The 12,456-nt window shown below is 45.0% G+C and overlaps 1 pseudogene; it reads right to left on the reverse strand.

Moving 5' to 3' along the window:
• Positions 1-2,428: 2,428 nt before the first annotated feature.
• On the reverse strand, positions 2,429-5,625 carry LOC146763144 (uncharacterized; annotated as a pseudogene).
• Between the last annotated feature and the right edge of the window lie 6,831 nt (positions 5,626-12,456).

Consider the following 12,456-nt stretch of genomic DNA (forward strand, 5'->3'; position numbering starts at 1 on the left):
TGTGAGGGATCCCTTGCCAAGCACGATCACCACAAATTAAGTAAATACTCTGAGGTAAAGCCAATGGTTTCTTTATCTTAATAGGGCTCTGACCTGACTGCCACCCATATGGCTGCTCACCACACTGAAAAGTTGCATTCCAAAAGGGACTTCTTTTAGGGGTTAGCCACACTTGTTTCTCATTAGATATATTCCAATGCCCAAAATTTATGCATCCTGTTTTGTTGGCTTGTCTACTGCCAAGGAGATTAAGCTCCTGAGGGTCCCACTGCAAGGTCTTGTTTATGGAATTTATTAATAGATCCATACAGTGACTGCCGTTGGTTGCTTTGGTACAATTCTGCGTGGTGAAATCATGAAACTGGTTCTCCTCAAACCCAGGGACTCCTATAAGGCATGTACAAAAAGGGTCAGTGGCAGCGGAGGCATGAAGACAAAAGGCTTGGTTGCCTGTTTTCTTTGCCCAATTAATCAAAAAATTCTCATCCTCTCCCCATGCCCCCAAATACAACAAAAGGGATAAGCTAAAAATCAGAGCCTTGTCCATGCTGATTACAAGGATTCAAATAAATTGTTCTTGTTGCTGTACTATTTTTAACTAAATATGCCAAATGCTCTAATCTGGTTAAATCAACTACTCGCTGGGCCAATCATCGTTCGTCTATGGATTCAAATAACTGTAATGCTTGATTTCAAGTTAAGTCTGGGTTATGCGACCAATTCCATAATATGTATAAATAGCCTGATCTATAAAAAGCACTGCAATCAGAGCAACCTGAGAAACAATTACCTATAAATGTACTTTGAAAAATACCCCCGCAACCCCCGCATCGAATTTCACCCAGAACCCAGTTGCGACACCCGCACCCAGGATTCAAAGTCTGCTTAATCTTTGTGTCTAAAAGTCTATTGATTATTGTCTGGATCGCGTGAGGCCTGGGGATGTCTGGTAGATCCTGCTGTAGCGAGTGTTCCAGTAGTGCTTTAATCTATCGAAGACACGTCAGCCACCTCGTCTCTTGTCTGCTCTGTGGTGACATTGCCTGCACCAGGATGTTTGAGCCAAGGCCGCACCCACTTCGCTGGGACCCACACCGTTCTTGAGTCTGTAATGATACAAGCATATCCCTGACCCCATGTTAACAATCATTTTGGACCCTCCCATGTGGACTGCTGAGGGTTCCATGCTGGTACCAGGACCTCCGCTTCTAATAGAGGCTTTGATGAGCTGAAGTGTAAGTCTTTTGGTCTCACATATTGTCCAGTATCTGGTGCTTGTACATACAGTTTCCAATTTAAAACATATAGTGCCTTATGTAAAACTTCAGTAGGTGTGAGGGATATCTCCCCATCTTTTTTCAAAAGTCAAATAAAATGTTTAAGATCTTGGTGTTTTTGTTCAACAATAGCCTGTCCAGTGCTATTGTAAGCCACCCCAGTCACATGCTCTATGCCCCAATGACGGAGGAACTTCTGGCTATAGTTGCTAGTGTAGTTTGACCCATTGTCAGTTTTTATTCTTTTAGGCAACCCTAAAACAGCGAAAGCTTCAACCCAGTGACGGCACATAGCTTTTGATGAGGAATTGCTCAGAGCAGTGGCCCATATGGCCTTGCTTGAGGTATCCGTCGTAACGTGGACATGTTTCAAATGTCCAAATTCTGGAACGACAGTAACATCTGACTGGTACAAAGTCTGGGGCCCTAAACCTCTAGGGTTAGCCCCAACAGTTTGTAAGGAATTCAATCACACACAGTCTGGGCAAGCAGCAATGATCTGTCGAGCTTCTGTTCTTGAGATATCAAATTCCTTTTGTAGACTGAGGGCGGACTGATGGAAAAATGAATGAGAACGAACAGCCTGATCCCAGGTGTTCAGCGTAAGGCCAGAGGCAGAAACAGCAGAATCGATAATGCTATTCCCGGTAGCTAGGAATCCTGGGGAATCAGAATGACTATGTATATGGGTTGAAAAATAAGGAAACTGTCGGAGGTTTATACAGTTCAACAACCTCATGATCAAACAATTTATAGTCATATTTGTTGTTTTTCCCAGAAAGGCATCTTCAATCCTCTGCAAGATGGATGCAGCATACATTGAATCAGTGACAATATTCAGAGGTATTGAAGAGAAGCATTCAAAAACTACTACTACTGCTTTCAGCTCTAACACATGGACAGAACCTCTTTCTTCTGTAAAAATCTGAGTATCCCAATCAGTTCCTGTCCAGACAGCATACCTATATTTATGTGTCTTCCCGCTGGCATCCGTTTTGTTCTTGAGGGCACCAAGGTGACACCTGTGCCATCTATTTTTATTGTTTCCGTGGTTACCAAATCAAGTCCTGCGCTTCCTCGAGTGGCTGGTTGAAGGTCGTCAAGGCAGCCACGGTCATTGGGGAGTTGTTTATTGTCGCCGCGCTCCCCACTCAGATCCTGCCATTTCCCTGCATAGTAAAACTTTCGAGAGGGGTACCATCCTTTTTGAATCTGGATCGACATCCATTGGCTCTATGTCCAAACTTGTCACATTTTCGGCAAGTTCCTGCAAAGGGACTGACTGTACCTAAAGGTGATGTTTGAGTCTTTTGTCCCTTTACCGGACAGTTTTTTCGGATGTGTCCCGGTTGCCCACAATTAAAGCACTGGCCTTCTTTATCCCCTTTTCCTTGTTTTTGTGCCTGAGTGAGAGCTACTGCTAATGAAGAGGCATGTATGGACTCTCCCCTGCCCGGCAAGAAGCTGGGTGGGGGAGGGGAAGGCCCATGGCCTGACTAAGGTAGGCCGAAGGGTGGAGGGTCTGGAAACGGGCTGGCCCCTGCAAATGGAAGGGTGGAGGAAATCTAGGATGTCTCCGTTCCCCCCCCCCCCCCCCCAGAGTTTCTCTCCCAAGAGGGAGAGAGAAAGAGACATTTGAAGTTCTGTCAGCAGTTCACCACGGGAAAGGAGAAGAGCGGGGGGAGCTGCAAGGTGCCCAGTTGCTTGGGAGTCTCAGGAGTCTGGGCATCGAGCCATCCTGGGAGTTCGGACTTTTAACCCTTCCTTGAGAAATGAAAGCTTTGTGAATTTTTTTCCCCTCCTCGGTTTGAAAGAGAGGAAGAGGGACACCTTGGACCCTGGGATGTTAGAAGGAGAAATTCTAGATGGGAGGGGGTAAAGGAGTGGCTTTTGGCTGGACATTTCCATGTTGGCCACAAACTAAACCAATCCTCTCCTCCAAGAGAGAGACTGTATTTTAGGAGGATGCCAGTGAGTTAAGAGACCTGCTTCAGCTGGGAAAAAACAGAAGTGGAGCGAACAGAGAAAAAGTTAGGGGGTTTGTGGTGGTGCTCCCTGTCCTCAAAGAAGGAGAAGAGAAGATCTCTGTTCTTGGACCCTCGGCCCCAGGGGAAAACGGGAAAATGGGGGGGACTGTGGTCCCAAAAGAATGAAAAACTGAACTGTTGTTTTCTCCCCTCTTGGCAGGGCATCCTTGAAAGGAAAAATCCTAAAAGCAGTCTGTCCATCCATGCACTTGTGGTGAGAGCACTTTGCATGGAAAGGAGAAGGGTCACCATGGCAAACTTTTTTTTCTGGGCGGTGCCATGCGTGACATGAAAACACAGGATGTGGCAGCTGTGTTTCTTTGGGGGTCTGTGTCACAGGAGAGACTCCTGTTCCCTCGATGGGCTGAGTATCGATTGTCTGGGGGGTGGGAACCTGATTGGGCTCCAGATTGTGTCTCACTGTGGTATGCTGGAGTTGGGTGGTGGGAAGAGGAATGCTTTGCAAGGTTTTCATTTTGATCTGTGTGTGTGGTTTTTTTCCCCTTCCTTTCTTTCTTTTACAGTAGTAGCTTAATAAAGTTTTTTTCTGTTATTAAGCTTGGGCCTGCTTTGCTCTGTTCTCGATTGCGTTTCACAGCATTCAACTGAGAGATTACATTTTCATGGGGGCACTGGCATTGTGCCAGTGTCAAACCATGACAGTCATCTACAGTTAGCATTGGCATTTTGGACCGCTTTCTCCTTAACTAAAATATCTTTCGTATTGAATGGTATATCCGGAGCTTCTTCAACCCCCTCTTTTATGTGATCAACAAAAGCAAGAAAAGGTTCATCATCCTTCTAACGAATTTGCAAGTATGGTTGTTTAGGTCATCCAACCTGAGGTAACAAAGCGAAAGCTTCTAAAGCTGCAGCTTTCCTCTGAGCAAGCAATCGTGACCCAAGAGCGGCTTGTCGCTGAGGGTCTACATACTGGCCTCGTCCCATGAGCTGATCTATAGTGGCAAACCATAATGGATCACCTTGTGGCAAATGCATATTGTCCATCTGCTTTGCTTCCAGGCATTCTTACCACTTATTCAGAAACAACATGTAACTGGTTGGTCCCAGAAGAAGTTCAAATAAGGTCTTAATGTCAGCTGGTACCAGTTCCTGATGTTTTATCACAGCTTCCACCTGTCTTCTTACTAAATGATTATCGATTCCGTAGTCCATAGCAGCCTTCTGAATTCTAGCCACAAAAGCCCAGTCCAATGGTTGCCAATAGTCCCCATTTATGTCTCTAACAACTGGTGCCGCAGTAAAGTCCCCTGTCATTTCAGCATTTGTTATAACTCCTTTCCATCTTTTATTCATGTTAAAGCTTGGATCCCGAGGTATATCATCTCTCTTTTCTTCATGGTTTTTACTTTCCTGCTGTCCTTGCTCTCCCTTCAACCACTTACTGAATCTCTCTGCCAGTCCTTCAACCTGAGCTTCTTGGTATCCTTTAGCACTATGATTTTTGTGGCAAAATTCAGCAATATCCATTAATTGCTGAGGCGACAAGTGCCCTTCAGGACTGAATTCAGACTGAAGAAATTGGTTAGCTCTTTCAATCTACCATTGTCCTTCCTTTACCATATTTATCACCCAGTCTCTTTCCTTTCCTTGCTTGTGACTGAGGAGTTAGTGTGGGTGTTTTGATAGAAGCCAGTTGTTGCTCGATATTCTGCAGCCCATCAACTATAGCTGAATGTGCTTTTTTGTATGCATCCTTAACATCAGCCGCTTTGGAATCTTTATCTAATAGTTTCATTTCTTGCAATAGTTCAGTCATCATCTCAGCCTGTTGCCTAAGTAAAGTATGTAGCTGGTCTCCTGGCTGATCTTCGGGTAGGGGTACAGAAGCCGGGTCAACCTCCATAGGAGGAGCTGAGGGTGCAGCATCAGCTGGCTTTCACTTCTTTCCCGTCCCATGGGGGAAACAGATCATCATAAGGGCCTCTTTCTACAGGTGCAGAAACTACCCCTGATGCCACAATACGTTCATCGGTGGCAGCAATTATGGACCGTAACACTGCTTCTATCTCAGATTCAGCTCCCATCCTTTCTATTAACATTTGTACTTGTCAATAGATAGGAGCCAATGATTTTGCTTCCTTACTCTCGGATTGAACCGCTTCCCACAACTCTTCCCCCACCTTCTTCCAGGTGTCTTCATGGAAGACATGAGCAGGCTCAGTCAATAAGCCACGGCGTTTTGCCCAGAATAATAAGTCTGTTAACAAGGAGCGGTTAAGTGACTCCCCCGCCCTTTGCACCAAGCGAAGGAGCGCATAGATTGTAGCCTTCTCCACGGCTGATGCAGTGTTCCCCATCCCGCGTCTAAGCACAAAGTCCAGCTTTAAGTGCAAAGTCCAGCTTTTCAAACTGCCGACTCAATGGTCAATCTGTGGCGCCACACACGCGTTACTCTCGAATGCCCAGTCGCAACCGCCGTGGGAATATCTTTGTCCTCTTCTCCGTAACGCACTCAGAGATCATGTCGGGCTCATCAAAATGCTGCTGCCTGAATTCTGGAAAAGAATGGAGACTCGGACAATTATGCATTATGAATAGGAACCAGAGCTCACTTTATTCATTTTCAGCTTCTACTTTTATACAGTTTCTACTTTTAGCTCCAAGTGATAAGCATTGTTTTCATTGGTTTCTTGCCTTGCAGTTACATCATAAGCATGCAGTGATTGGTTACATACCTTAAAGCTAAATATACCATATAGTTTCCTTCCTTATCTGATAACCTCATAGCCAGATGTCCATAGCCTTTGTTCTTAACCAGGAAGCATATCCATTATGACTCTGTTTACCAGGAAGCATATCCTTTAAGACTCTGTTTACCATCTAGCTCTCATGCCAAGGACAGACTAATCTTGACTCTTTGTTTCAGGGAAATCGTCTATAGGTGGCCTGAAGAGTAATAGCCCCCACCAATCCCCCAACAAGTCCTGGAGCTGTTTTCCGAGATCTGAAAGATAAAAATATCCATTCCAAAATATGCAGTTGGTCTTCGCAATTATCACTCCATTGACACAGTATTCCACATGGTATTTCATGGTCCTTCAAAATAAACATTTGGACATTAACAGATGTATCTATTATGTTAACAAATTTGTGTGCCAAAGCTAATTCAATTTCTTCTAAAGTCCTCTTTGCTGCCGGAGTCAATTGCCTCTCATCAGTAGAGGAAGTGATCCCTGATAGCAAATCAAACAATGGCTGCATCTGATAATTAGTTATGCCTAAATATGATCGAATCCAACCTATTGCACCAACCAATTTCTGTACATCAGTAACAGTTTTAACATCAATATCCAATTTTACAGGTTGAGGCATAACTTGAGTTTTAGTCACTAACATACCTAGATATTTCCAAGGCATGTGCTCCTGCACTTTCTCTGGGGCAATAATCAGACCAAAGGCTTTCAAATATGTCACAGCACATTCTTTAAGAGCTGATAGCTGTTGTTTGTTGTTAGATGCCAACAAGATATCATGCATATAGTGATAAGAGTAACAGTTATTCAATTGCTCCCCCACTTTTGACAAGGCCTGTGCCACGAACCATTGACAAATAGTTGATGAGTTTTTCATGGCTTGGGGGAGTACTTTCCACTGATATCTTTTATTGGGTTGAACATGATTCGTGGAAGGCACAGTAAATGCAAAATTTTCTTTATCTTGCTCAGCCAATGGAATAGTAAAGAAACAATCTTTCAGATCAATGACAACTATTTGCCAATCCTGTGGAATCATTGCAGGTGTAGGGAGGCCTGGTTGTAAAGCTCCCATTGTTGCCATTACAGCATTTATCTGTCATAAATCATGTAGAAGTCTCCATTTCCCCGATTTCTTTTTTATTACAAAAACAGGGGTATTCCAGGGGCTAAAAGATTCTTCAATATGTCTCGCTTGCAATTGTTCCATGACTAATTCTTGCAGGGCAGTGAGCTTTTCAATAGTAAGGGACCATTGATCAACTCAGACAGGTCTATCTGTCAACCATGTCAAGGCTATGACTGGACATTCTCTCTGCATCACAGTGGGTCCTATTAAAAATCCGTCGTAATCCTGACACCCCATTGAGATAAACAATCTCATCCCCACAAATTGTGAGGAGCCTCGGCAACATATGGTCTGATGTTAGCTTGTTGGCCATCAGAATGCTTCACATTAATTACAATGGCTGACAAGCCACTTGTAGCACCACCCAACCCCATGAATCCAAAACTTGCATGAGTGAGAGGCCACGACTGAGGCCAACAAAGTTGCGAAAGTATTGTAACATCTGCTCCGGTGTCAATCAAACCTGTTACCGATATGGTTCCTGGGTGGTATCCACTGGCTGTGAGGATGCATGTTTTTTCTGGATGGTTTTCCATCACTTTCTCAGTCCAGAACACTTGAGGTAGTCCTGTTGATCCAAAACTTCCTGTACCTCGACTTCGGTCCACTGTATTGAGAACAGAACTCACAAAAGGTATGAGTTGAGCAATACAAGTTCCTTTCTGAATAGTGACAGGGGGGTCATCAATTGATACCATAGCATGAATCTGTCCTAAATAATCAGCGTCAATAAGTCCTAAATGCACATGAATACCTTTAAGTGTAGTACTTGATCTCCCCATCAAAAATGCACTCAATCCCTGTCCTATTGGGCCATAAGCATCAAGGGGCACTTTGCATATTTCTTTTGTCAGAATAGTTACTGTGTCCGCGATGGGTATATCAATCCCTGCGGACCCACTTGTTGCTGCTGAGTACTGTTCGCAAATGGGTAGCTTTGCAGTGCCGGGAAGGCCCTCAATTGTCGTTGTTGTTGTTGTCCGGGTATTTGTGTCCCCATGTGCCCCTTCGCATTCTTCTTCCCATTTCCCTGCAACAGCTGACCATTAGCATGATATTTACTCCTACATTGTTTAGCATAGTGGCCAACTTTTGAACAATGATTGCATGTAACATTGCTGCTTGCATTTGGCTTAGATGTTATTTCCTGGGCATTGCACTGTGCCCGTACATGCCCTTGCCGCCCACAATTATAGCATTTTGATGGAGGCCTTAGAACTTCAGCAAGAGCTGCCATTTTATGCTCTACTGAACCAACCTTTGAGCAAGCAGTAACCATTTCAGGCAATGTGGGTTCCCCAGGTAAGGTATCAATAATCTTTCTGCAATCTGAGTTTGCATTTTCTTTGGCCAATTGTATACACAATCTATGTCGCAAAGATTCATCCTCTACCTGTTTTTCAAGAGCTGCAGCAAGCTTTTCCACAAATTGCAAAAATGGTTCTCTCATCCTTGTTGTAATGTATCTCTGCTTTGGAGCTGCCATTTCCATGGTCTTAATTAAAGCAGCCATGCCTATCTGCTGAGCCTGTGTCAAAATTGAAGGATCCCACCTTGCCTGTAAATCTGGGTTGGCAAAAGGCCCAATACCCAATAAGGCATCAACACCCACAGCATGACGAGGATCCTGTTGAGGCAGCTGCATATTTGTTAAAGCTGTACGTTCAGCCCCTTGTCTCCAGGTTTCTTGAAACACACCATACTGCACAGGTTGGAATAAAATTGTGGCAAGATGCATGAGATCATAAGGTGCAAGCATGTCTGCATTAATTACACATATCAGTTGCATTACCTCAGAGGAATTAATACCAAACTGAGCCACTTTTGATTGAAGATCTTGCACAACCTTCCAGGCAAAGACATGATGACTATCATTCTGCCCTGTTCCAGGAACTGCTTTAAAGGCTGGAAAAGCCATAGGGTTATCAGAAGTAACATTTGCATTAGCACTCTGCTCCTGAGGTAGTTTCGGGGCACCTAATCTTTCTATTATGTCCCAATTCTTTTCTTCAGCCACCTTCTTCCTAACAAAGTCCCAAAACTGCTGAGGCTGTCGAGGAAGCACACTTACTTGACATAGAGGCAAAGTCAATGGGGCAGTAGAGCTAGATATATCAGAAGATGGAACGTCAATAGTTTTTTGCCCCAGCTCAGGTATTACCACAGGTGACTCTTCACTAGATTCACTATCAGTGTCAGGCAACGGAGGATACGACCTTGCAGATTGCTCATGAAGTTCAGAGGGGAGCGGGGGTGCAGACAGATGGGCTAGGCAAGATGGAAACGGGGGGGCAGATGGCTGGGTTTCTCTTTCTGCTATAGACATTTCAGCTAACTGCCACAGCGGTGTAGTGTACACAGGCACCATAGCGAGCTGCTGTGCAGGTGTGAGATAAAGAGGTTTAGGAGTCTGATAAGGAGAGACTTTGGCAGTCGACCTAGAAGCTTTGGCAGCTTTCTCAGAAGCCTTGGCAGCTTTCCCAGAAGCCTTGGCAACTTTCCCAGAAGCTTCGGCATACAACCCAGAAGCTTTGGCAGTCGGCCTAGAAGCCCTGGCAGCTTTCCCGGAAGCTTTGGTAGCCTGCCTGGTAACTTCCATGGCACCTGCACCTTCTTCAAAGATGGATTCAACAAGTTCTCCATCAGAGGCCCCATCTAACTCATCCTCCCCGTCAGTCTCTGTTATCAAGCCCGAATTTTTGTCTGCGCCATGCTCTGCTTGTTCTTGCTCTGTTTTCCATGCCTTTAATGACTCAAAAAGCGATCCCCAAGTAACAGCTAAATCAACAACAGTTTTATCACCCGCACAGGTGACTTCCCACAGTCTATTCCTGACTTTTTTCCATGCTTTAACACTAAATGCCGTGCCAGGATTGGTGCCAAAATCTTGTGATTTAGCCCACAGCAACATACTACAAAGGGCTTAGTCTTGAATAGTAATTCCCTCATTTCTTAACAAAACTTTCCATGTAGCCAAAACAGTCTCTTCCTCTTTAGATAAATTATTTCCCATTATTACTGGTTGGTGGCTCACATGTTTCCAGGTGTCTTGACAGGAGAAATTCAGGTCCGGACCTCCCTGTGGCTTCCACACACCACTCTCAGGTACACCAACGCCTCCTCCCCCACTCTCTCCTAGTTAGTCACGGTTGCCAGTCGCTGGGACCCCGTACGTGTCCAAACCGAGTATGTTCCACTTGGTGATCACCAAACCCTGTTCCTCAGGGTAGGGTGCAATAGCAGTCGGGGTTCACCAGATGTCGCTGTTGAGGTGGTCGCGACACAAAGTATAGACAGTAAGCAGTTTCAGATGGCAACTGTTTATTCTCGAAGATGGCTGACCTTTTATACACTTTCTAATTGTTTATCCTTCTTCTGCCTTAACTATTGGCTACAATAATTCAACATAACACCATTGGTGAAACGTAACAGTGACTTCAGCTAACTTTCTAAAAATACTTCAGCTGCAAAGTTTTCTCCTTATCTTTCTTCAATTCCTCTCTTCTCTTGGTATCCTTGGTGACAGCCTTGGAGAAAGCTGCTTCTCAGCTTCTTCTTGCTTCTCAGCTTCTTCTCAGCTTCTTTAGCTAACAGGCCCGCTGTTAGCCCCTTCCACAAGACATATTAAAGAAATAAAAGTGAGTGAGTGTGAATGAATGTATATGTAATATAGACTGCTCATTTAAATGTTAACTTTATTTTCTGGAGGAAGGTGGATTATATTGTATTATTGGAGAGGAAGGATTTTTTGTACTGTGAGGAGTGGGTAGTGTTTGAACTGTCAAGGGAAGGGATTGGAGCGGGGACACAGACGCCAGGAATGAGGAGGTAGGGTCCTGAGTAAATGGGGCAAGGAACCAGAGAAAAGGGTTGGTGTGAGAACCCCGGCCTTGCTCTGGGATCTCATGTGGTGGTGAAATTCCTCCTCCAACCCGTGCTTCTAAATAAAAACTCCGCAGGCTTTAGCTGTTCGGTCTCAAGGCAGTTTATTGCTAGTTATCTAACAGATTATGTTCTTGGACTGTGGCTATTTGATCAGCGGCCTGGGTAGAGGCACACACACACCCTGACATCTTCTCTATCTGCTGTCTTCTTCATCTCTCTCCCCGCCCAGGGCTGCTGCTATCTTTTATATGATATATTACGTATAACATGTTTACAATTATTCCCCAATACCTACTACCTACGTTGCCAAGTGTTTTTCTACTCTAAACCAATCTGTGAGTGCCAACATCACCAAGAACATGGTGGTAAGGAAAAAGAAGGAGGAAGAACAGGATCAGCCCACTTTCCTCCATCTTAAAACTTCTGACCCCCATGTACAAAGTGAAAACCCCCCTGTACATGTGTTAAAACCCCCCTGTACAATACTAAAAAAATTTCCCCTCTACTTTGTAACTACTTTTACTATACTATCTAACCTTTTGTGACTGCTAGTTCCACCTCCAAAGTTGGTAATTCATTCCATGGCTCAAACTCAAAATCACAGCTGTTTTTCAGCTGTCTGCCAGGGTCTAAAATGCTTCTGACCAAGGCCTGGAACCTCTAAAAATGTCTGAGAGACATTTTGAGTTCCCACAGGTTGGGACCCCCTGGAAATGTTGCCTTTCCCTGTCTCCAGTTTCTCTGCTCATGCCAGGAGCTCCAGTCTCCCTACCTGTACCAGCTTTTCTGCCTGTGATGGGAGCTTCAGCCCTCCTTGCCCGTACCGGGCATGACCAGTCCCGTCCCCACAGTGACTCCTCTTGAGCCAACTGCTCCTGCTCCTACCTCTGTCTCTTTGTTGATTTTGGATTTACTGCTGACTTCTGCTCCTACCTCTGTCCCCTCATAGGTTCCAGCTTCACTGCTGACACCTGCCCTTGCCCTCTGTTCCCTTGGCAATTCCAGCTCCTGCTGTATCTATAGGAGGGGTTCAAGAGGGAGACAGAGCCCCAGTGGGGTCAGGGTCCCAGGAGAGGACTAAGGATGCCTGTTTCTGCTGCAGAGGGGGGGGGTGCTCTCACCTAGAGCAGGGAGTGAAGGTGTTTCAGGGGATGTGCCCAGTGAGGGAGTGGGAAGGACATGGACCTTGTTTACTGTGGGATGAATGCCGTCTGGAGCCTTTGATAACTTTGGAAGTAGGCCCCCCAAGAGGAAGTATTGGAATTTGTACCTGATTCTGGGACAGAGAGAACGTGTGGGGTGGAGATTCCAGGGAGATGTGATATGGGTGGTGACACAGTGGAAGTGACAGGGGCAGAAGAAGAAAGGTTTAAAATCCCTCTCATTGAAGATATAGTAATTAGGGGGGAGACCGGAATAGG

This window comes from Lonchura striata, chromosome W, assembly GCF_050655825.1.
Source record: "Lonchura striata isolate lonStrDom1 chromosome W, ASM5065582v1, whole genome shotgun sequence".
Classification (NCBI taxonomy): Eukaryota; Metazoa; Chordata; class Aves; order Passeriformes; family Estrildidae; genus Lonchura; species Lonchura striata.